This window comes from Pinus tabuliformis, chromosome 8 (genome assembly GCF_031772625.1).
Source record: "Pinus tabuliformis cultivar Carrire ecotype Pingquan chromosome 8, CPIR1, whole genome shotgun sequence".
NCBI lineage: Eukaryota > Viridiplantae > Streptophyta > Pinopsida > Pinales > Pinaceae > Pinus > Pinus tabuliformis.
In genome coordinates, this window is record NC_142294.1 from 1,444,348,721 (window position 1) to 1,444,374,499 (window position 25,779).

The window sequence follows — 25,779 nt, forward strand, 5'->3', positions numbered from 1 at the left end:
AAGATCAATGATGACTATCATCCCATGGTGTTTCGTCTAACATCATGATCTCCATGATGCTTTCGTCGATGGAAAATATGTCGTTGAAAGGGTCAAAATTCAATGTTGAATCTTGGGAATGATCAACCCAATTTACTAAGGTATCTGTATCATAATTTTTTGAATAGGCCAAGTAAATAGCTTCATATTATAGCTCGACGAGACTAAGCAACATACAATCATTAAGTGAATCAATGATAGAACTATCATGTACTATCTAGAGATCAGATGGAATAGTATGAGACAAAATCATGTTGATTGGGGCAACCATATTGGGAATTTCAGGAGGAGGGAGCGTAAAAGTTCCCATTAAGGATGAATCTTTAAGCAATCCTATCCCAACATGTTGATAAGGGTGTGGGGATTCACCCACAAGTGGAATACTCTTTGTAATTTCAGAATTAGTGGAAAAAAATGCAAGCTTATATATGGCTATAATGGACCCTTAGTGAGGGAAAACAATCATCCTAAAATAGGTTGAGACCATGGCTGTCATTGAATAAATCCATGTTCAGCCCTATAAGAGGTTATAATCTAAAGGTTCATCAATGAATTCGACCTCCACTGAAACTGTTTTGCTAACTAATTCTACTTGCAATGAATTCAAGGTCCTGCAAGGTTTAAATCATATTCCATCAAAAACCTTAAGGGTTGTTGATGATTGATTAATTTGTCGAGAACTAATAGCTTTCCAATATGAAAGTGACATGATGCAAGTTGAAACACCTTCATCTATGATCATGCAGTGATAGTTTTACTTCAAACAATAACTTGAATCATGAATGTCAATTGGGGCGGAAGTTTACAAGTATGGTTCTTATGATTAAATACAACAAGATTCAAATCTGAAGGGTCTACTACTCCAATTTTTTCTAGTAAAAAAAATCTTTTTGGTAGGACAAATCTGCAACACCTTGAGAGCTGAGATAATGGAAGGAGTCTGGGTTAAATACTCAACTATGTTGTAATTCTGTGTAGCTCTTGCACGAGGATTAAATGTTAACTTATGAATCATTCTTTTAAGAGGTTTGATAGTAAATTCAGTAATTGTTTTCTCTATCTAGAGAGGACCAGAAGTAGGTTGAGTATATTTGGAAGGTTGGTCATTAGCCTTTCCAGTCGAAGGATTCAAGTTTCCATAGTCCTTATTCCTTGTTTCCACCAAGACATCATCCTTATTTCTGGTAGTTGTTAACATCATTACCTAGGAAGAGGAGGATGGATTTTGTGCAACCACATTTGTCTCCTGATTTTGGAAAGGATCTGTCAAAACAACAAGTGAAACAAATGCATTTTTCAAAAATCTATTGATCTTTGCACGATGTGGACAGTCTTTCACGAGATGTTTGTCATTACAAATAAGGCAAGGCTTTCTCTTTTCGTCAAGAGAATGATTCTTCTACTTTTCCTATCGAGGGTTCTCTTGTTTATTCTTTGTTTTACTCTTTTTCTTACTTCCATATTGTTGATATTTTATTTTATTGGATTGGACAACTTTTATCTTAGAAGTACCCACATGAGCAGGATCAGGAGGGCTTTGATTGATCACATTGGAAGCATATTTAGAATTAGTTTGAGTGGAAGATTTTCTCACTGACTATTGACTGACAAATCCAACCATGCCATCAACAACATGTGATTCCTTAGAGGGAGAAAGTTGAATAGTATGTTGAGGCCAGGGAGCGTTGGGTATTTTGTCATAGAGTGTGCCAAATTAGGTATGGATCAAATCTAGATATTGAGCACGAGCAATGAATTTCTCTTTAATAAAAACATCGCCTTTAGCAACGTCCTCAGTTATAGTAGATAAGAAGGATTTGATGAACCACTCTGCAAACAATTGATAAGGAATATAAGTTTTTACCAATTGATGTCGACGCCTCCACTCATGTATATGATTAGATATATGAGTGGAGTTAGACTATTTTAAGGAATTCAAAAGCTCAGTTCTAGTTTCGTAATGAATAGGTAATTGGAAATGGGTTAAAAACATGGTTGCCAAGGCATTAAAGTTGTTGAACAAAGATCGTGGTAATTCAACATACTACTTAGTTGTCGTACAGTAAGAGTTCTCTAGAAAGTCGTAAATGAATAGAATCATAATTTAAGGAGTTGGATGAACACCATAAATGATAGGTCATAACATGATTGGATAGATCTTCTCCGAGATTTTCTTTAAATTTCATAATGTCACACGGAATTTTGTAGGAATAACCAGCCACCAAGGAGAATAACAAACTGGATAATTCATTAGCCAAGATAAATATGGTAACTCAAGTGTCGCAATGAATGGGAATTTTCTATTAAAGTATGTTTGTGGAGGTTGAAATTCTGGATAAAGGTTAACTGGTGGTGGATGATATCCTAGATATGATGGAAAAGGTTGAGCAACTAGTATTGCATTCTAGGATAAGGGGGATTTTGATAACCAAGATAACCATAACCAGGTTGTTCAGTTCCATGAAGACCTTAGTAAGGTTGGAATGAATGAGTTTGGATATGTTGGCCTTAATAAGGCATTCATGGGATGGTTGGTTATCCAATAATAATTTGTGGAATGCCTTGGAATGGTTGCCTTGGTGGATTTTGCATCATTCCATTATGGGGTTCATTGGTTGGCACCTGTTGATTTTTGTAGCTTGGGAGGTACTTCAAGCCTTGTGGATCAAGGGTTTGGTAGAAGGAGCTCCACAAGTGGCCTCGTGGGCTTGAAACCCAAGCTTGGGTTTTTTCACTCGTCATGATTTGGGACAAAACCATGAACACATTTTGACATGTGATGGATGAGGATGATAGCTCTCATTGAGACAAATTCGACGCAATGAAGATCATCCAATTCCGAGTTGTATAAATGGAGATTTGAATTTTTGAAGTTATGGAGTGGGTTTGCACTAAATGAGTTATGGTCAGTTGAATTTTAGTAAGTCGCTTCATAGTTGGACAAGCCCATGGAGGACGTTGGAAGGAGCCCTTCTTAAGTGTATTAAAAGAAGGTGATGGGGAGTCATTTCATACATCCATTGGTGCATCGCAAGATCTCATCAAAGGCACCCAAGGAACTCGGCTAAGGGAGAGACATAACTTTGTGGAAGCCACAACGAGGGAGTTAAGGTCCGTTTCAGGGCTAAATTGAGGAAACCGAGTTACTGTTAGAGGGCTAATGAGCTAGGCTTAAAGGTTGAAGGGTGAACATAGGTCTATTTGGGGCAATAAAGAGGTAAGGGAACTTTGTTTTGAGGTGGGTTGTAGGTGCCAGTAGGGATTGTGGTAGGTCGGGGGCCTAACCACTTCAAAACAAGGGCAGTGTGGGATGTTTCGGGGATGAAAAGTGCCCATAAAAGTAGCACATGTTGGGAGGACCCTTGATGAGGCCGAGTGAATCAAGGGTTGTTAGAGTGGTGGATTGAGAGTTATTACAGCGTGAAGTGCCCTAACCAGAGACAACATTGATAACAGAATTGGAGAAATATTTTTGTCTTATGTTGGGTCATTACTTTGACCAGTTGTGGATTGATTTGACTTGCAGCTTGTGGGAGCCAATTGTTGGGTTTTCTTGGGTGTTAAGAAACCCCAACTAGGAGCAGATCACGCAGTGGATAGGTGTCCTAGGAGAGGATTATTGGTGAATTATATTAGCAGCCATGTGGATGGGTTTCCTAAATGTTTGGATTCCCTAACTAGGAGCAGATGCTACAACGAGGATTGGTCACTTGTGGTTTGTTGGAGGGAAGCGTGAGAGTGGACCAATTGTGGACGTGATTGACCATTTATGGTTTGCTGGAGGATAACGTGATAATGCCCAAGTTGGAGCCCAGTGTGCGACACTTTGATGGAAAAAAGTGGTTGCTAGAGTGGTAGTTCTTGAGCTCAAGAGTATAATCAAAATGGAGAAGTTTGCGAACCCCTAGACTTGTGTGTGGAGAACGACTTATACAACATATGATGGGAAGTCCTCCTAGCCCATGTTCATTGTGGGAGATGGACATATTACATTGATATGTGGAAGCCCTCCATGCCCTATGCTTGTCTTGATTGGAGCAGCGCAGGAAGACCATAGTGGGATGAAGTCCCTAAGTAGCTGAGGAGAAACAATGGGCAAATTGAGAGTTGTTCACAAGTGGAGTTGTGAACAATTCGACATGAGTCTTGATGTGTTGTGCCCTTGATGGAGTAAGGAACAACTAGTGATCAGATTGATAATGGAGGTTCAATGGCCAGACAAACTTGGAGCATTGATAGAGGTAGGAGCTTTGGGAGCCGAAAGATCAGGCAAGTATAGGGTACAACCGAGAGGAGCTAAGGGAGCACACTACATTAGCCAGATGGTCAGAGTATCTTGTTGAGGGAAGATTGGTCATCGATGTACTAACACCAAGCCTCAATTTGTATCTTGTAATAGTGGATGTATGAGGGCCATTATCCCTAGTACGAGAGCCCCAGACTGTTGTATTATATGTTATTTAATATAATGAAGATGGGTTGAAAAAATGTAAAAATTGTCTATATTCTGTGCATGTGTGATTTACTTTTGTTTATATTCCGTCGTGAAAAATAGTTGGTAGTGTTAGAGATTTTAAGACTCTATTCTAGAACCAAGGTCATAGAAATTAAACATGGTACCAGAGCAAATCTGAGCAACTTTGAGGGACAGTGAATCAGAGTGTGCACAACGAAGAAAATTAGAGGGAGTTGTGGGAGTCTAGATCGTGGAGCAGAGGGTTTAGCTGAAGACATGGAGATGTGGTCTTGACTGGCATGGCAATGAGATTCGTTGGGAGTTTTGGCACATTGATCGTTAGCCTGGTGAACAACAGTTTGTTGTAGGGTAGATTGTTGATCATGGACTTCCATTGATTTTTTATGGATGGTTGGGATAGCTTGAGGGTTTATTTGGCTTGGATGAGATCAGGTTAATTGAGATGGATTCATGTGATGGACTATAGATTGGCAAGCTAGAGTCCTCATCGGATGGTGATGTTGCGTATATGAGGTTGGAAGGATTTTCACGAGTGGTGTTTGATCCAGGAGGATGAGTGCTTGCAGGATTGATCTAGTGGAGATCATGTAGGCACAGAGGGAGTCTAGCCTTAGAGGGAGAAGCCCTATGTAGGTTTGTGATCTTTAGGTTCAAATGTGATGAGTTAGAGGCACAACCGATATTTTCGGGTTCATTCTACAAGGTATGTTGCAGTGATGGATGCCATATGGGCTAGTGTCATCGCTGATGATGATGGTTACTTCCTAGTCTTGGAAGTACCTCCCTCGCTAAGAGGGAGAGTTGATTTATGTAGCTTGGGAGGTACTCCAAGCCTTGTGGACCGAGCTTTTGGTGAACAGAGCTCCACAAGTGGCCTTGTGGGCTTGAAACCCAAGCTTGGGGTTTTGCACCCATTGTGATTTGGGACAAAACCTTGAGAACTTTTCAACGTGTGATGGATGAGGATGATATCTCTCATCAAGATGAATCCAACACAATGAATATCATCTGATTCAGAGTTGTATAAATGGAGATATGAATTTTTTGAAGTTATGGAGTGGGTTTGCACAAAATGAGTAAGGTCGACTCAAGTTTAGTAAGCCTCTTGACAATTGGACAAGCCGATGGAGGACTTTGAAAGGAGCCCTTATTATGTGTATAAAAAGAAGGTGATGAAGAGTCATTTCATACATCCATTGGTGCATCACAAGAGCTCATCAAAGGAGCCCAAGGAAATCGACTAAGGGAGAGAGGTAACTTTGTGGAAGTCGCAACAAGAAGGCTAGGGTAGTGAGGGAGTTAAGGCATGTTTTAGGGCTAAATTGAGGAAACCGAGGTGATGTTAGAGGGTCGAGGAGTTGGGCTTGAAGGCCGAGTTGAAGAAGGGTGAATGCAAGGTCTGTTTGGGGTAGCAAAGAGGTAAGGGAACTCTATTTTGAGGTGGGATGTAGGTGCTAGCATGGACAGTGGTAGGCCGCATGTCTAACCACTTCAAAACAAGGGTAACGTGGGATGTTTTGGGGATGAGAAGTGCACAGAACAACAACACACATTAGGAGGACCCTTCCTTGATGAGGCTGTAGTGAATAAATGGTTGTTTAAGTTGTGGATTGAGGGTTGTTGCAGCATGCAAGTTCCCTAACTAGGGAAAACAATGATAACATACTTGGAGCATCATGTTTGTCTTGTGTTGGGTCATTGCTTTGACTAGTTTTGGATTGATTTGACTTGCAGCCTGTGGGAGCCAATTATTGGGGTTGTCTTGGGTTAAGAAACCCCAACTAGGAGCAGATCTTGTAGTGGATAGGTGTCGTAGGAGAGGAATATTGGTGAGTTATGTTAGAAGCCATGTGGAGGGTTTTCCTAGATGTTTGGATGCCCTAACTAGGCACAGATTCTACAGTGAGGATTGGTCACTTGTGGCTTGTTGGAGGGCAGGGTGAGAGTGAACCAAGTGTGGACGTGATTGGGAATTTATGGTCTACTGTAGGGAAGCATGATAGTTCCCAAGATGGAGCCTGGTGTGAAACACTTTGATGGAAAAAAGTGGTTGCTAGAGTGGCAGTTCTTGAGCTCAAGGGTCTGATCAACCAGGAGCAGTTTGCGGATCCATAGACTTGTGTGTGGAGAAGGAATTATATAGCAGATGACGGGAAATCCTCCTAGCCCATGTTCATTGTGGGAGATGGACATATTTCAGTGATAGGTGGCAGCCCTTCGTGCCCTATGTTGGTCTTCATTAGAGCAACGCAGGAAGACCATAATGGGATGAAGTCCTTGAGTAGCTAAGGAGCAACAATGGGCAGATTGAGAGTTGTTCACAAGTGGAGCTATGCACAACTCAACAGGAGTCTCGATGTGTTGTGCCCTTGATGGACTAAGGCACAACTAGTGAGTAGATTGGTGGGCGAGGTTCAGTGGCTAGAAGGAATTGGAGCATTAATAGAGGCAGGAGCTGCAGATCGAGAGCCGAAGGACTGGGAAGGTACATGATACGACTGAGAGGAGCTGAGAGAGTGCGGTACATTAGCCAGATGGTCAGATTATCTTTTTGAGGACAGATTGGTCATCGATGTACTGACACCAAGCCTCAATTTGTATGTTGTACTATTGTATGTATGAGGGCCATTATCCTTGGTATGGGAGCCCTAGACTGTTGTATTATATGTTGTTTAATATAACGAAGTTGGGTTGAAAAATGTAAAAATTTGTCTATATTTTGTGCATGTGTGATTTATTGTTGTTTATATTCCACTGTGTAAATTAGTTCTGTTGAGATTCTTGGTTTGGTAGCGTCAGATATTTTAAGACTCTATTATAGACCCAAGGTCGTTGAAATTCAACAATACCTGTGACATGCTTTGCACAAGTTTTTTTACTTGCATATGAGGTATGGATTGACCAAGAGGTGGAATTTGTAACACATCTTGAAGAGGCTGGGTAGATGGGATTTGAGAAATCCCAAATACCGTCAAAGTAGTTTGTATTTGGGATACAATATGAATAAGATGACTCAATTGAGGTGTAACTTGTGAAGTTTGGGGTATGGATTGAGCAGATTGGTAAGTAGGAACTTGGGGCATAGTCGGGACAAGTTGAGAGGTAGCATTTGAGTTAAAACCAAACCAGGTTGAACTCGAAAGGTAGGATTACAAGGATTAGCATCCATTCCTGGAAATGAAGGACCCACGGGAAGGGGACTCGCATAGGGTGGAGCACCAACTTGTAGCATTTGAGCAATTGATGGGAATATTCTAGTGTCAGGATTCCTCCCTGCTAGAGGACAAGGGGTGAATGGAAGCATTTTCCCCCTAGTGGGAGGGTATCTAGGATAAGACGAATAAGCATGTTGTAGATGTCCCAATCCACTAAATGCATCATACTGCTACTCCGAAGGAGATTGGGGCACAATAGGTTGGGTAGGTTGTAAGGTGTTCATCAAAGAGGGACCAGATAGTATTCTAGATGAAGATGATAAAGGAGAAGTCCATGAACTAGTCGACGCACCAGAAAAGGTTCCAGATAATGACTGGTAGTCAGGTGGCACTGATGGAACACCATACAAATGAGTTTCTAGTGAAGTTACAAACATATAAGTTGTTGCAACTTTGGTCGATTCACTCATGATAGCATACAAGGGTTGAGAGACTGTTGTTGACTCAATCATGGTTAAAATTCTCTAAGGAGTTTTCCAAGGGAAGTTCAAAGGTGAATTGAAATGAGGAGTGCAATATAAAGGAACTTGTGATTGAGTATTAGAGGTAAAGACTTGATATATAGGAGGAAAATCCAATTGTAATGGTATGTTAACAAGAGATTGAGGGCTAGGAAAATCCTCTTCGGTAATTTCCTCTATGCTCAAAAGAGAATCATACAGGAATTATTCCATTTCAAGACCAAAATGTACAGGGTGTGTTTGAGATGAATGCAAATGAAGAGAAGAAGAAGCTCATGAAGTAATTGGTTCAGTTATTTGCGGTTCCTCAAGTTGTAAAGTGTCTGAATATACAAATTCAAGTTCAATGAATTCAAGTTCTAATGTTTCAAGGGCTTCAGTTTCAATTGATTCAGACTCACCAGTTGGTAAGGATATAATTTCAACTTCGATACTTTTTTTTTTGTAAGCTTGGTAGGACTACATCTTCATCATGTCCAAGATATAACCCCGATCAGGGCGAGGAATTGAACCAATGACTTCACATCAAGGAGTGCCTTAATGGAGCACTTGATCACCATCTATCCAAGACCTTGTGGACTCGGGTTCGACACTTGTGGGAAGTGACGATTCTGGTTAATTAACTTCAGATGTGTCTCTAGAAGGAGTAGCTTCCTAAGCACGAAGTTTGTTAGTTTGCATTTTCTTATTCTTACGAAAACCAAGTGTTGACTCAGGAGGTAAATGAGGTAATATTTGCATTCTATGTGAACGACGAGGGTGTTCAGGGTGTTCTTCCATGATGGATTAATTAATTTTAGAAATTAAAAACACAAATAAAACAAAATATGTAACTAGGCAAAAGGGTTTACCAAGTCACTGTGAACTGCAATATACCATTTTCAGTACATGCAAGCAGTCTCCCTGAATGTTGTGTTTGGTGTATCATAGTAAACGAGGTGGCCGACTCGGTTACCTCTAGCAAGATAGCAACCTAATGGGGACTTCCAAAATATACACAGAGGTATGTGGAAGTGTAGTCTGTATTAGTGTTGTCTAATGTATCATGTACGATAGGAAGTATTCTGATACACTTTTTATATGTGAAGCATGATTCGATAAACCCACGGGTACATTAGAATGATCTGATGTACTTACATACGTGGAATACCAACTACCCCCTGAGAATGTAGCGTCGACAAGTAACGAAAACTCCTATGTTTAATGACCTTAGAACACATCTCTAGTTGAGACCACTATGTGTGTCGTTAATGTTCCAAATTCTCCTTAGGTTAATTGAATAAATTTTAAAGTTGATCTTCAATTAAGTTTCAATTTCAAGGCTCATGGTATGAATTCACCTGAACTTCATATGATGCAACTAACATGATGAAAAGAGCTCTTTCGCTTCAATGAAGATCTATCTATGGGAAGGAAGAAACAAACAATGATGCAACAATCAAAGATGCAACAAACAAGAGATTCCTAATTAGATCTTTCAATGTACTATTCCAATGTAATTCAAAAATCTTATATGCAATGCAAGAAATGGAGATTTTTTCTTTTCTTTTCCTTTTCAATTTTCAAATGCAATGAAAATGAAAATGAAGCTAGATCATTGACCAAAAGAACTCACATAGACTACAACTGTAATATGAAAATTCTTTTTATTCAATCAACAATCAAGCCAAGTGTTCACAAACCTTAATTGACAAGAAGAAAGAAAAACCAAAAAAAAAAAAACTCTCATCAAAAGGAAATCAAACCCAATTGTAAAGACACGGATAGCTTTAAAGAGACAATGACTAGTTTAGAGACTCAAGGAAATCCACTGGATCAGAACGAAACTTAGAGCAAGGCATAAAAATGCAATTTTTGGATTCTACAAGGAACCATCATAGTTTAGGTGAAGGAACTGGTGCGATGCATCACATAGACAGAGAGAGACAAGTGTACTAGGTTACTTCTTCTCAAACCAAAAAATGTGTTGGGGCTAATTTTGTTAAAAAGGCGAAATAAAAACCCTACCAAGCTTAGAATTATGTTTTTCTAAGAGTAACTAATTTCTAAACAAGTCAAATTGAGTTGGATTGACATGTCTAAAATGACTAGGCAAAGGAAACCACTATAGGAGCATTTCGTTCCCCAGTGGAGTCACCAAGTTGTTTGACAAAAAATTATCTTATGTGGACAAAAATGAACTCCCTAGATCTAGTGGCTTGATCTAGAAACTACAGAAACAAAACACTTGTGTTTTCCTTAGAGAAGTTAGAATATGGAGGAAGGACTTACCTTGATTCCAACAGGAGTTCTCCTCTTCTCACTGCTTGTGAAGTTTAGCTCTAGCTCCAAACGCTATAAATGGAACCCGCAAAATAATTATAACAAGCACAAGAACTACAAGATACACATAACGTCTACTAATATCTCTAATCAATGAGTCAAGAAGGCGTTGAAATACATATGCATCAAATAGACATAAGTATATGAAAACAAAGCTTTTTGTATTAATGAAATGTAGGAGAATATTACAACCCTTTCACAGATCATGACCATGTAGATGTCTGCCACCTAACTGGTCCTTCCTTATCAACAAAGCAAGCCTCCAATCACAACTCAAGGATGGTAATGGATCCTTAGGTAAAAAAACAGTAGCATCAGGGCATAGCTAAGAGTTTCTAAAAGCCAACCTAGACTCTATGGGGGGCAGTGAATTTATAGGGTAAAAGGGGTAGTTTGGGTTTTACCAATCTAGGACTTAGATCCACATATGAGGGAAGATAATATCTAGGGATAAGAGATAAGACCTCTAGAGTAGGAATTCTAGATCTCAATCAATAGTAAATAGTTAAAGCCACCTTGAAGGCTTTTGGGAGGAGAAGATTCAAAATTATTTTTTATTGTTCCCAACATTCTAGAGCCATCGTACTTGCAGTGAAGGCAACATGTGCTGGTTAGTGCAGTTGCTCAATTATGCAACATGCAACAATGCAGGTTGCTAGAAGAGAAAGTGAAATGGGTCCAAAACCTAAGTTTTTAAGCTGATTAACCCAGAAAAATTGGACTCATTAGAGAGATAACACTTAAAGCTTTGTAAAGGGATGATTGCAAGGTGTCAAGCATGTTGATTGATCCGATTTCTAAGCCATTTGAGAATATGTGACAAAATTACATGTAACAATTTTATTAATAAAATTACAAATGATTTCTTTGAAATAATTCATAATATACATATCATGATGAGAGAAATATAAATAATGATGATTTATATTGAAAATCACAATCTTTCAAAACTTCATGTTTAAATTTAATTAATAAGCATATAGTTACATTAGTACCTACAACAAATTTTTTCTATGCTATATTATCACATTAAAACATTGCAAATTAAAAATTAAAAATTAAAACATAAAATTAGTGTAATCTAAACATGCAATGATTTTCCCTGGAAAAGAATGGCTTTTCCAGAACGATTTTGATGAAATCCAACGATTTTTTTTTTTTTGAAATCCAAGTTATAGCTATCAAGTTTCAGAATATTGGGTGCTCCACAAGTTCTTGACAGTGTTGAATCCATTTTCACCATGAAAAAAATGATTCAAACACTCCCAATTTCATATTTTTTGAAAAAAAATCGTTGGATTCTGGCAAGAAAATTGTCGTTCGAGCAAAATTGCCACTTGCTTAGATGTCCCATAAAATCATAAAATATGTCAAAGGAAAATGGAGTTTATATATATATATATATATATATATATATATATATAATAAAAAAAATAAATTATAAAAATTATAAAATACGTCAAAGAAAAAGGCCATGCACATATCTATGTAGTTTAATGTATTATGGGAGTTTTAATAGAATCAGAAATAAGAATGTGTTTATAGGTAGAGGTAAAATCTATATAATATAAATAGTGTTATAAAGAACCAAGATAGATCCATCTTAACTCCAAATTTATCAAGTGTCAAGAGGGATCAAATCTTTCAAGGTGCAAATCTTTGCTCAAGTTTTGTACTCAAAAAGAGGTTTTCATATTAAGAAATTTGATCCCTCTAGGTGCTTGGTAGAATTGGAGTTAATATGAATCTATGTTGGTGTAGTGACAATAATCCATTTTAAATCCAAATCTATCAAGAATTAAAAGGGATCAAATTTTTTAATGTGTAAATTTCTTAATACATAACATGGAATTAAATGATAAAATAAAAAGTACACATTAAGAAATTTAATCCCTCTAGGTGCTTAATAGGTTTGGGTTTAAGATTGTCAGGGCCTCAAAATGGGTGCGCACATAACTAAGATGGTTTGAGCGCAATGACATCACCATTGCAAGAAATGCAACATTACTTGCAACATTTGTAGGAAATTTAGGGTTTTTGTGCAAGATTAGTGCCTTGGGCACACGAGACAATCAAGTGTGGTGGTGAGCATGCAAACAAAACCTAGACGACATGTTGAGATGAATTGGTGTGTGGAAGCGCGACAAGGCATGCACACACCCAATAAGAGATGGGGTGTCCTTGGAGTGTGAGTACATTTAGCTTAGTTGGGCAAGAACAATGGCATGGTAAGGACACACATACCCAACTGGTGGAAATATCCAACATTGGAATGTGCCATGCTGCAAGACAAGAACAAGTGAGACAAGTCATGACGTGAGACAAGTAAGCTTAGACTGAAATATGAGGTGATTTGTATCATAAGATGGGTTAGCTTGGAACAAAATATGAGACAAGTTGTGTCATAGATGAGTGTTGAAGCCTCGAAAATTGTTGCTACAACATGGGGGAAAACCACTGGTGAGCCCCAGTATTGCAGCAAAAATGCTGCAACTCCTAGAACTCCCTTCTTTAATTTTATCAACCCGGTAGTTTGTAACAAACTTGGAAGCGACGGTGTTGTATGCACAAGTACTAGCTCTTGCCGCGGCTGTCACTTGATCAGCTGGCACAAGTCCGCTAGGAGCTTAAGCCAACTTCTATGAGCTCTTAGAAGAAGCTTTTTAACTGATGGATGAAAGCTAACTCAAAGGAGGCTAATCTACTTGCAGAAAGAAACTGAAAGCGGAAAGGAAATGCAAACCCTAGCAAACCCTAGTTTTACCGACTAACCCTACTGGTGAAAGAAAAATGATGCAAGCTACAGAAAGGAATGCCATTGACTCTTAGAAAGGTAAAATGCATGTGACTAAGCGACTTCTGAAGTGAAATCTGAGAAGAAACATCTTTTTGTATTTTTGAGTAAGTTGGCATAATTATCATGCATGTGCTTTAACTGTTTTTTACTGTGCAGAGGTGGATTGGCGAGAGGAAATGCTTGGAGGAGGTCGAGAAGGTTCAGAGAGGGCCTAAGGGGTCCCTAACATTCTTCCAAAGAGTTTCATAGAGTTTGGCTATCAAGAAACCTCATTCGTGAGCTTCTACAGGAAGTCTGCAGGGGTTCTACAGGATGTTCTGGAATTTCTACAGGATGTTCTGTAATTTTCTACAGGATGTTCAGAAATGGGATTTTGGAGGATGGATGGAGGAAGAAGGATGAAGGAGTGGGTATGGAGGTGAGATAAGGGTGTTAAGGGGTCTAGGACCTGGCGCATGAGGCTAAGGAGCGATTGGATTCGGTTCAAGGATGGAGGAAGCGATGATGCACAAGAATGTAGAAATTAGGGCAAGGTGGGAAAAGTATGGAAAATGAAGGGTAGGAATCATGGATTAAGGGTTGGAGTAGATTATCTGATGGAGGGAAGGTAGATAGAGAGGTAATATAGGTGATCTGCACACAATTTTCTAAAACTGACCAAACAAAGACTATGCAAACCCAAAATCTAGCTATCTTGACCTAAATAACAGCAAGGAAAATGAACAACAATTTATTTGCAACGAAATAATGTGAAATGCTATGCAAACTAAGCAATCAAGAATCTGAACATGTAACCAACTTCTGAAAATAAAAATCCAACATTAATGGTTGCATGGCAAAGCAAAGATAGTGTTTTTGGTGGCAGCAAGGTCTCCTTTGTCCCAGCTCATGATCCCACTGAGGGAGAGGTGAGATCAGAGGTCCTTGATGGCCTGTTTCTGAAGATCTTCCCTGTTACGAACCTATCAACTAAATCTGAACATGAAAATCCTTTTTTTTATCATCAAAAGCAACCTAAATAACAAAACAAGATTTAAATCTAAATAGCAGATTTTATTCTAAGAATGCAGCAAAAACACATAAAAGTAAACAAAGGAGGTACTGGGCACTTGAGATGGGCCCAACCCCAAGAGCTACAGCCTCCTAAGAGAGATTTAGAGCTGGTGCAAAGCTGGATTCATCTTTATTGAGCAAGAAATAATAGTTACATCAAAAACTGTCCACAAGGGAAAGCTTGAAAATGTGTTGAAATGCAAAGCTAATCTATTGACTAATCGAACTACAAACTAGCTAACTTCTGCCTACAAAGTGACTAATTGAAATGAGGCCCTAAGCTCTCTTATTTATACAAATTGAGGACCCCAACAACCCTCCTAAACTTTAGGAACTTGGCTGCCAAAACTTGTAGTTAACAACACTTTTACTAGCACTTGCTCGGCTGCCCTTGTGATAATTGATTTGGTGGCCCTTGAACTCTGAGCTGATGGTGGAGAATTCGAGGTAAGGGCCCATAAATGAAGGGGACACCTTCCTACAAATCCTCTCCCTTGTTCTTCCACGAATTTGGTTGCCAAGTGCTCATTAAAACCTTTGATTTTATCTCAAAATTGACTAAAAATCTGCACAAAGCACCCATTAGACTTGTTGGCATAATGACTAACCCAATTCACTCTATTAGCATAAATATAATAAAAAACATGCAATAAACTAATGAGAATGGTGGATTAAGTCGAATTAGGAGGTTGAATGAGCCCATATAATTATCCATTTTTGGGGCTCATCATCACCCCCCTACTGAAAGTGTTGCTCATCCTCTGATCAACCAATCTATTTCCTCATCTTTGATGGCCTTGGTGGCCTCCCTGTCATGCCAAGCTTCTGAAGTGATGTCCTCTTCTCGGTCATGAAACCATGCTTTTCTCCCTGCTTCTTCCCACTGCCTGTGCTCCTTTTCTTAGAGAATTCTCACCTTCATGTAGAACTGTCTCAACATCATGTAGAGAGGCCTTGTGTCCAACATTTTCATTATTTCTCTCCAGGTGGATGTCTTCGGGCTTCCCCGTTCATAGGTGATGGATGCCTTTGAGGGAGACTTTTCCTTTTGTGTAGATGGGGTGTCTACCATTGTAATTGGCTCTTTTGACTGTGGTTGGGGTCTGCCAATTTTTATCCTCATGCTCCTTCTTGCTTTAATATATAGGGAAGGCTCCCTCTTTCGATTCCCCTTCTGCTTGGGATATGTGCTTAGGGTGGCCAGCACAGCTGCTGCCTCCCTGGCTAAAATCTCAGGCAATTTTTCCTTCTGTTTCCCTGTTTCCAGACTTCCTATAGAAAGTCCTGTGTTGACTGTTTTCTGGCTTCCTGTAGAAACGGTTTTCTGGCTTCCTGTAGAAGTGATTTTCAATGTTTTGGCTTGCTTGGCTGGGGGTGCCTTCTCTTTTAATTTTGTTGTGGTTGCCTTGGGTGTGCCCTCACTTGCTTGGAATTTTTCAGTCCTCTCTGCCCTGATTTGCAACCGTTTCTCCCTTGGCGTTTGTGCCTTTATTCCACCCACAATTTTGGGCTCAGCAGCTTGGCCTTCCTCTTGTTTCTCTTCTTGCTCTTTCTGTGTTGGTCTGTCCTAGGTTTCCTTACCCTTATCTTTCTCTTCCACTTCAATGTGTTCCCTGTCTTCACTGCTGGATGAAGTGTAAGTTCACACAGCAACCTAAAATGATAACCATGGATAATGCTGAATTATGAATCCCCCTGGCATGGTGAGAGTGCTCCCTTTTTCTTATGCCTTGGTCGGAAATGGAAATGTTGTTTATAGTTTCCCCCTGGACTCAAGGAAGAATTCCTCGGCTGTTTGATATCAAGGAACAACAATTCCCTGGTTATAATGCTGTTCCTGCCCAAAACTTGACTGTCAAAAGGGAATTAGGCTCTCACAGAGAGAGTGCACAGCTTAATTTTCATCCCCAACCACATAAAAGTCACATTCTTTATGCACAGGTTAGCCCTTATAGTGGTTTATCGTTTCTACAGAAGGAATTTGTTAACAAGAACTGTGGAGGAGAATTTTTACACAAACTCGACTGAGAAATTCCGTGCCACACACAGGCAGCTGCTATTTTTTGAATCACAGGCAGACTTGTTTTATACTTTCTTATTCAAAACAGTTTAATTCACCGCCTTTTGAACGTATCATGCATGGAAGAGTGTTTTTTAAAGCCTACCTCTCTCAGAACTCCAAACTCGATGAAGAAAAGTCCAGGATTCTTTGCTTCAGAAGGATATGCCGTACTTCCTGTAGAATGCCCCTGCGCCTCTGAGCGAGCCCGAAATGCAGCAGAATCTCGAACTAAGCTGAAAAGCTCATGGAGGATGACGGGTTAACATATTGTGGGAGCAGAGGACATGTACTTCGGCTAAGAACGCTGCAAGTGCAAATCAATCAATGGGTGGTGAGAGTCAGTCGAGCATTCTTTAATTGTTGTGTGATTTGCAGTGAGGGAGTGAAGTGGCCAACATGTGAGCTGGCCCATGCAGACGACGGTGCTGTCACCGAACATCCTGTTTCCTACCTGCGATCACTCCATCAATTACGTTGAAGGTCAAACAATCACCATTACCTGTTTTCCGATTTCCTCCTGAGATGGCTGAGTGCACGTGTCTCATTCACCCACCGAGCGCTGTTGAACTGGATGAGGGTGGCCAGTTAGTTGGCCACCGATTTTTTTAATCCCAACCATCTCATTTTTCACGTAGTTTCCAAATTACATTCATGCAATCAGAGGAATGAGTTTTAGTCATGTACTTAGAAGTCGAATGGTTGTTGTGAGGTGCTATGGCCTTTCATTTGCTGCATGCACTAGTTTCTGTGGTTGCATGGTGGCTTGGTTGCTGATTCATGGCTATTCTTTTCTTGTGCAGGTATCCTCTGGCTGGATCCATGCTGTAGGAGCTGGCTTCACGTTCAGATCTGCACCCTCAAGCTGCTGATGTCGAATTTTCACAGGACCGAAACTTGTTTTCGTCATTGCTCCCGAACGATAGATCAGATCGATCTGAAACTTACTGAGCATGTTCCTATCATCATTATGCACCTCCCATAGCAAAATTGAGATCAATGGATGCACAAATATCGAGAAAAATGGAAAATGGCTGAAGATTACAGAGATCAATTTCTCGGAAACCGTGCATCGGAATCGGTTGAAACTTCTTGGGTAGGCTACTATCACCAATGTGCATCTCCCCATGAAACAGGTTTTGAAACAGATGCATGGATATGGAGAAAATGCAAAAATGGTTGAAGGTGATGGAGGCTAGTTCCTTGGAAATCGTGCACCGGAATTGGCTGAAACTGCTCGGGCATGTTGTCATCATCCCTGTACAACTCCTGTAAAATTGTTTTGCAAATGGATGCATGGTTTTCAAGCTAGGGAAAAAAAAAATTCTGTTCTATGTATTTTTTTCTTCAAAGCATTCTGCAAGTTCTTGCATGGTAGAAAAAATGAGCTTGGGTTGTGATGCAAGCACGGAGATGATGGAGGAGGAGTTTGAAGATAGCAGGAGGACTTCTGAACCTTTGAGGAAGCTAGCATGTTCGCCAAACTACCTTTTTGAAATCTATTTCTAGCTTCCTTTAATTTCTACAGGAACTTCCTGTAGAAGCACAATGAGGTGGAAAAAATGATGGAGAAAGGTGAGGGATGGAAACAAGGGTGCTTGCAAGCCTAACCAATAGATTCCAACCATCAGATTCCCTTTTAAAATTGAATTTGGTTCGTCCGAAGGTTCTTCAGGATGTTTCAAAACTTCCTGTAGAAATGCCTAGAACTTCCTGTAGAAAAGCCTAGAACTTCCTGTAGAAAGCCAAATCCTGACCTGAATGTGACCAAATCCTAGGAGAGGTGAGTGGCCATGGAGGGAGTGTCTGAAGGGATGTCCTGGAGCTTGGTATGTACTCCTGTCCTCGTTTTGCATGCCCCTCTTTTCCTGCAAAGTATTCACTGCAACCTGCAATTTTTCACAGAGATTAGTCCTGCTTTCTTTTTTCTTTTTTTTTGAAAACAACTAGGGCGCCTCATGGAGGTTTTCACCCTAATTGCCTACCTTGGGGGCCTCCAAGGGAGGTTTCCACCTAGGGATCTTATTCTCTTTTTTTTTTTTTTCTCTTTTTTCTTCTTTTTTTTTCAACCCATTGATTGCCTCATGGAGGTTTTCAATCAATGAGCCAATCTAAGGCGCCTCCGAGGAGGTTTTCACCTTAGATTTTTCCTCTTATTTCCATTTTTCCATTTTTTTCTTTTTTTTTTTTATTTTTTCTCTTTTTTCTCTTTTTTCTACCCTACCCTACTTGAAAAACAAAATTCTTTTCAAGTATATGAATACTTCCAATGGAGCCATGTGCACATCGAGATTAGAGACAAGATGATGTGGAGGCTTGAAATGCATGCTTTGACAGCTATCCATATTTCAGAGACCAAATGATCTGAATTTGAAGGGATCAAACATAGCTGAGGAAGAGAGTACCGCTGCAACTTAGTGACTGTCTGAAACCATATCTCAATATAGCTCTGATATCCTTGGTCCTTTTGCTGATCTGGATCATGTTTCATGTCACCTTCTACCATGACTTTCTCATCTTCTTCTTTTTGTTGATCTTTCTCTTGAATACATGGAATTATTGATGGTAACCATGAGGGAACTCTCTCGATCTCTGATTTTGATGCCTTCTCTTCATCAAGTGCAGCCCATGGTTCTTTGATTCTTTTGAATATTATTTTGCCTTTTGTCCTTCAATGTTGTCAATATAATCTCTGTTTTGCAACACTCTTCCTGAGCTATGGTGAAGATCATCGAGCTCAAGAGGAGTCATTTGGACATGTTGTGCCTCAGCTTTTCAACTGGGTTGAGCTATTCCAATGTGTGGGTTTGGAAATGGTGGTATGGGTAGTTGAGGGGGGGTGTATATTTGAGATGGATGTGGATGGGGTTGTGGTTGGGTAGGTGGTGGAGGCAAATGAGCAGGATGACAATTGTACTTGGGCCTCCACCCCTGGTGAGGTGCATTCCACTGAGGCTATGGCTGACCATAAGAGTGAAACGAATGAGCAACTGGAGAAGTATGGTATTGAGGAGAATACGACCAAGGAGGGGGTGTGGACCAGGAAGGATGAGCAGGGGGACCCCAAGAAGGCATGGAATTGGCTTGATAGGGGTCGTAATAGGTCTAGGATGTCCCTTGCATTCCCTCCTGGTAGGGTATGGGTCCATGTGGCCTCCTTTGGTTCATATAATATAGTGATTCAGTGGCTCCTTTGACTCTCTGATATCCAGTTTTAAGTCCAGGCAAGGGAGGGCACTGATTCGTAGGATGGTATTCTTCAGAGACGAAACACACTTCTAGGGAGTGCATTGGACATTCGTTCCTAGGATGCTTTCTAGTGCACCTAGGACAAAATATGACCAAAGCCCTCTTGAATTCTTCTTGCTTCCTTTGGATCTGCAAGGTATCCAGTTGCATGGCAAGAAACTGCTTCATATCACTCTTGAAATCTTCCATCTGATTTTCAAATTCGTTTTTGGATAAGGTACTGCTCCCAACATTTCTTCTTGTAGCCATTTGCTCCAGAGGAATGCTTTCTTCTTCTTCTTCCCTTGAGGTTCTTCAACTATGTCTTGCTGTCCACCTAAAGGTTCTTTAATCACAGCCATCGAAGAAAAGAGAAGGTTGGTTGTGTGAAGTAGTGGGGGTGTTGTGCAATCATTTTTCTGAATTATCTTTACTCCTACAAGGCATGAAAGGAAATCTTTTTGGTTGATTTTTGCTTTTTTCTGCTTGTACCTGCAAAAATGAAATAGATTGAACTGCAACTAACTATCTTGCTGAAATGAAAATGCAGAATTGAAATGAAAGCAGGAAAGGACTAATCTATTTTGCTCAAATGAAAATGCAGGAATGAAATGCTAGTCTACGCTTGTAGAATTGAAATTCTAATCTACGCTTGCAGAAATGAAATTGCGGAATTGAAATGCTAATCTATGAAAGCAGGAAATGCTAATCTACTTTTACAGAAACGAAATTGCATAATGGAAATGAAATAAACTACTTAGCAGAAGGTTGTAGTAGAAAATAGAAGAATAGCAGCAATAACCAATACTCTGATGCTTCCTCTGAAACAACACCAAAAAGAGTGGTGAGCCCCAATATTGCAGCAATAATGCTGCAACTCTTGGAACTCCCTTCTTTAATTTTATCAACCCGGTAGTTCGTAACAAACTTGGAAGCGACGGTGCTGTATGCACAAGTACTAGCTCTTGTCGCGGCTGTCACTTGATCAGCTGTCACAAGTCCGCTAGGAGCTTAAGACAACTTCTATGAGCTCTTAGAAGAAGCTTTTTAACTGATGGATGAAAGCTAACTCAAAGGAGGCTAATCTACTTGCAGAAAGAAACTGAAAGCGGAAAGGAAATGCAAACCCTAGCAAACCCTAGTTTTACCGACTAATTGTACTGGTGCAAGAAAAATGATGAAAGCTACAGAAAGGAATGCCATTGACTCTTAGAAAGGTAAAATGCATGTGACTAAGCTACTTCTGAAGTGAAATCTGAGAAGAAACATTTTTTTGTATTTCTGAGTAAGTTGGCATAATTATCATGCATGTGCTTTAATTGTTTTTGGCTGTGCAGAGGTGGATTGGCGAGAGGAAATGCTTGGAGGAGGTCGGGAAGGTTCAAAGAGAGCCTAAGGGGTCCCTAACATCCTTCCAAAGAGTTTCACATAGTTTGGCTATCAAGAAACCTCATTCGTGAGCTTCTATAGGAAGTCTGTTGGGGTTCTACAGGATGTTCTGGAATTTCTACATGATGTTATGTAATTTTCTACAGGATGTTTAGAAATGGGATTTTGGAGGATGGATGGAGGAAGAAGGATGAAGGAGTGGGTATGGAGGTGAGATCAGGGTGTTAAGGGGTCTAGGACCTGGCGCATGAGGCTAAGGAGCGATTGGATTTGGTTCAAGAATGGAGGAAGTGATGATGCACAAGAATGTAGAAATTAGGGCAAGGTGGGAAAAGTATGGCAAATGAAGGGTAGGAATCATGGATTAAGGGTTGGAGTAGATTATCTGATGGAGGAAAGGTAGATAGAGAGGTAATACAGGTGATCTGCACACAATTTTCTAAAACTGACCAAACAAAGACTATGCAAACCCAAAATCTAGCTATGACCTAAATAACAACAAGGAAAATGAACAACAGTTTATTTACAACAAAATAATGTGAAATGCTATGCAAAATAAGCAATCAAGAATTTGAACATGTAACCAACTTTTGAAAATAAAAATCCAACACTAATGGTTGCATGGCAAAGCAAAGATAATGTTTTTGGTGGCAACAAGGTCTCCTTTGTCCCAGATCATGATCCCACTGAGGGAAAGGTGAGATCAGAGGTCCTTAATGGCCTGTTTCTGAAGATCTTCCCTGTTACTAACCTATCAACTAAATCTGAACATGAAAATCCTTTTTTTTTTTATCATCAAAAGTAACCTAAATAACAAAACAAGATTTAAATCTAAATAGCAGATTTTATTCTAAGAATGCAGCAAAAACACATAAAAGTAAACAAAGGAGGTACTGGGCACTTGAGATGGGCCCAACCCCAAGAGCTACAACCTCCTAAGAGAGATTTAGAGCTGGTGCAAAGCTGGATTCATCTTTATTGAGCAAGAAATAATAGTTATATCAAAAACTATCCACAAGGGAAAGCTTGAAAATGTGTTGAAATGCAAAGCTAATCTACTGACTAAAATCGAACTACAGACTAGCTAACTTCTGCCTACAAAGTGATAAACTGAAATGAGGCCCTAAGCCCTCTTATTTATACAAATTGAGGACCCCAACATCCCTCCTAAACTTTAGGAACTTGGTTTCCAAAACTTGTAGTTAACAACACTTTTACTAGCACTTGCTCGACTGCCCTTGTGATAATTGATTTGGTGGCCCTTGAACTCCGAGCTGATGGTGGAGAATTCGAGGTGAGGGCCCATAAATTAAGGGGACACCTTCCTACAAATCCTCTCCCTTGTTCTTCCATGAATTTGGTTGCCAAGTGCTCATTAAAACCTTTGATTTTGTCTCAAAATTGATTAAAAATCTGCACAAAGCACCCATTAGACTTGTTGGCATAATGACTAACCCAATTCACTCTATTAGCATAAATGTAATAAAAAACATGCAATAAACTAATGAGAATGGTGGATTAAGTCGAATTAGGACGTTGAATGAGCCCATATAATTATTCATTTTTGGGGCTCATCAACCACTCAATCCGGACCTTGGTTGGCAACTCCTTTTCCCTTTGGTGTAGTGGCTTCGACTGGGGATAATGGGACTAGTTTCCCAAAATATATTTTGATAGTGTTGATGGGGTGATATATGATGTAACGGGGGAACGATTAAGCTAAGTGTAGTCTAATCTAAACTATTTAAACACATGCATATATCCTACTTTGAACACTATTAAACTATAATTATGCCTAGGAATAAAGTAAAGTATGCGATCTACAATAATGTCCTACAGTAATTGGTAATAAAGATAATTCAACTGCAATAAGAAGTGAAATAATTTAACAATAATCGTTTTGGATAAATAGTTAGCCAAAACGATTGTGAAATATATATTGCATATAGAATCGTTCATATATTCAACATAAAATTAAAGCCAACACCATACAAAAGTGAAATAATGCTAACCAAAATTCAAACTTTCATACATAAAACAATTGAAGAAAATTTATTGCTTGATACATAAAAAAAAAATAATCACAAGATAAAAGTACCATATATGATAAGTTCTGCTCATGTGTTTCAGCAATATCGGTGTAATTCCCATCAATCCAAGATCATCTAAAAGTGAAAAAGTGAAATTTCAGTAGAGCATGACAGATATTCAAAAGAAAATAAATCTTGTTCCATTCATTCCATCATAACCTCCTCAAAGGTCTAGAAGTGCATCTTTTGAAGAATGTTTCTGATAAAATTTCTGAACCCCTCTCTAAATGCATGAGAGGGGTTTAAATACTAAAACTATAGGTCCTAAAATAGATTATTACAAAAATAGTTGAGGAGGTTTCAACGACCTTCCTCATATTATGATAAACAAAAAAAAGTGACTAACTCCTTTGCATTTGATCCTTAAGATCACAGATATCTGCCATTGGTTTGAGCTGTGTCGGTTGGCCGATCGCAAATTTCAACTGTCCAGCAAATATAGCGTCCGTCAGTGCTCGCACCGTTTTTTGTGTGGAGGTAGTTAAGCATCGCAAGGTTATCCATTGGATGTATGGTTGGACTAATATTTTTTTGTATGCTTCCCAGTTCACCTTGCTCATTTGCTTGATCACCTGCTCCCTTTACTTTGCTGCCTGTCTCCATTTTTGATCTAGTTGATTGGCATTTGGAAGAAATCCTGGTATAGATTATGCAACCAGGTTGACGCCATGTATATTTTCGTTAATGGCTTCAATGACACTGTTTTTTTCTCCTGTCGCGACTGCCATTACCCTTTCTGCTTTCTCAAGCCGAGTATCCTAGTCCGTAAATAGAATTTATTTATGTGATTCCTCCATTTTTGGCAAATCATCCTTCCTCCCATCTTCTTATTCTTGCCAGGTGATAAAGTCAGAAATCCTTTGATGGACTTCGTCATAATCAAGTCTCATGTCGATGACTTGGCTTATTAGCTTATCACTGATCTCACAATAAGGACTTATTTGCAAGATATTTTGGCACAAAACTTCCCTTTGTTGCACTAGTTGGGAGTTAAGGTTGAGTGCTTCTTTTATGAACTTATCAATTTTTGGATTGTCTTTATACTTCTCTATCATAGCTTGAATCCGCGCATCTTTTTTTGCTAGGCTGGCTTGATGTTGTATTTTCAACTGTTCAAACTCTGTTGAAGCTTGGCTATTTGTAGCTCTGCTTGTTGGTTAGAATTTTCTTGCTCTAATTTTTGTTCCAACAGCAGGATCATATGTTCCTTTTCTCTCAACAAAATTTGGACCTCTGTCGCTTTATCAATAGTTTTCATAGCATAGGCTCCTGCAAATTGCGACAATCTCGTAAGGTTCTCAGATGGGTCCATGGGCGAATATTTCTAGACAATGTTCATTGGTTCATTGTCAGGAGTGGTAATAGCTGCAACATCTAACTTTCTTTTCTTCCTCTACCTTTTGATGACAACTTTATTGGTAGGGCTATAAAACACATCTAATGGAGGAATTTCCTCAATTCTCAAAATAATTTCAGAAGTGGGGGTGGCAGTTATGAGCTCCAAATCATGAGTGCCTACAGTTTTCTCCACTGTAATTTATTGAGTTAATTTGTGTTGTGGAGTTTGTACCTCAGATGTTTGTTCCTCTATATGGAGCTTCTTATTAAAATGCTCCCATTCCTTTTCTATATCAACGACTTGGGGTTTCGCCAACTGAGTGGAAGTAGAGTGAATTTCAGCATGTTTCTTTGCTGAAGTTTGCTTGGCTGCATTCTCTGTGGTTTTGGTTGTGTCCCTTTCGGACTCTGCTTATATTGCCCACATTTTCAGAATGTAGACGTGAGTGCTATGACTCACGAGTAGACTTCTCCTGGGACTCTGCTTCAGAATTTTCTTTGGAACTTTCCTCTAAGCTTACACTGAGAGTTGGTTCCCTTATTGGTTCAATCTCTAGCAGGTCCAATGGGACCTTTAATATTCTCCTCTCCCTATATTCATGGAAGGATTCAAGATCATTGGGGCAAAAAGTAGTGATGCCATATGTGTCACTTTTGAAACGTCTCTTTTTGTAGGAAGAGGTCATCGAAGGCATCTTCCTCGTGGGTGAATGGTTTCACTTTTACGATAGTAGTGATGCCTTTGGCGGTGTCATTTGGGTTGTACTGTCTTCTTGGGAATGTAGTCAATTTCAAAGATTTCATAATCTACCTGTTCCCTTGCTGTTTGGTAGGCTATATCCTTGGCCATTGACTTGTTGGGGACATAGTATGGGAGGACATACGATGAAGTAATGCTCCCAAATACTTTGATATATGTAAATGTCTCCTCCCCAAATCATCTGGCTACAGGTAGGATATCTACTTCAACTTCTCTAGAAAACCTAGGGGCATTTCTGTTGTAGACTTGTTTATGAATAGGCAACATAACTCCTTGAAAAATCTTGTAAAAATGGGGGTGAAACTGAGACTCCCACATACTCTTATGATATATATGGATAGGAAGTGGGTCTTGCATAGTCCACTTCCATCCCATGATAAGAAATTTGAAGCCAAAATAGATAGCGTCCATTACATAGGCACTCATGAAAAATGGAGGGTAAACCCTTGAAGAGATACTCCTCTTTCTTCTATACTCCATTATGGCTTTCGCCAAATTATCAGACAAAATTTTGGCCCAATTCATTATTGTTGCATCTACGACTGCATCTA

The 25,779-nt window shown here is 39.5% G+C and overlaps 1 pseudogene; it reads right to left on the bottom strand.

Annotated features, from left to right (window-relative positions):
* The window catches only part of LOC149241136 (protein IQ-DOMAIN 13-like), a 63,344-nt pseudogene that overhangs the window by 24,762 nt on the left and 12,803 nt on the right, over window positions 1-25,779 (bottom strand).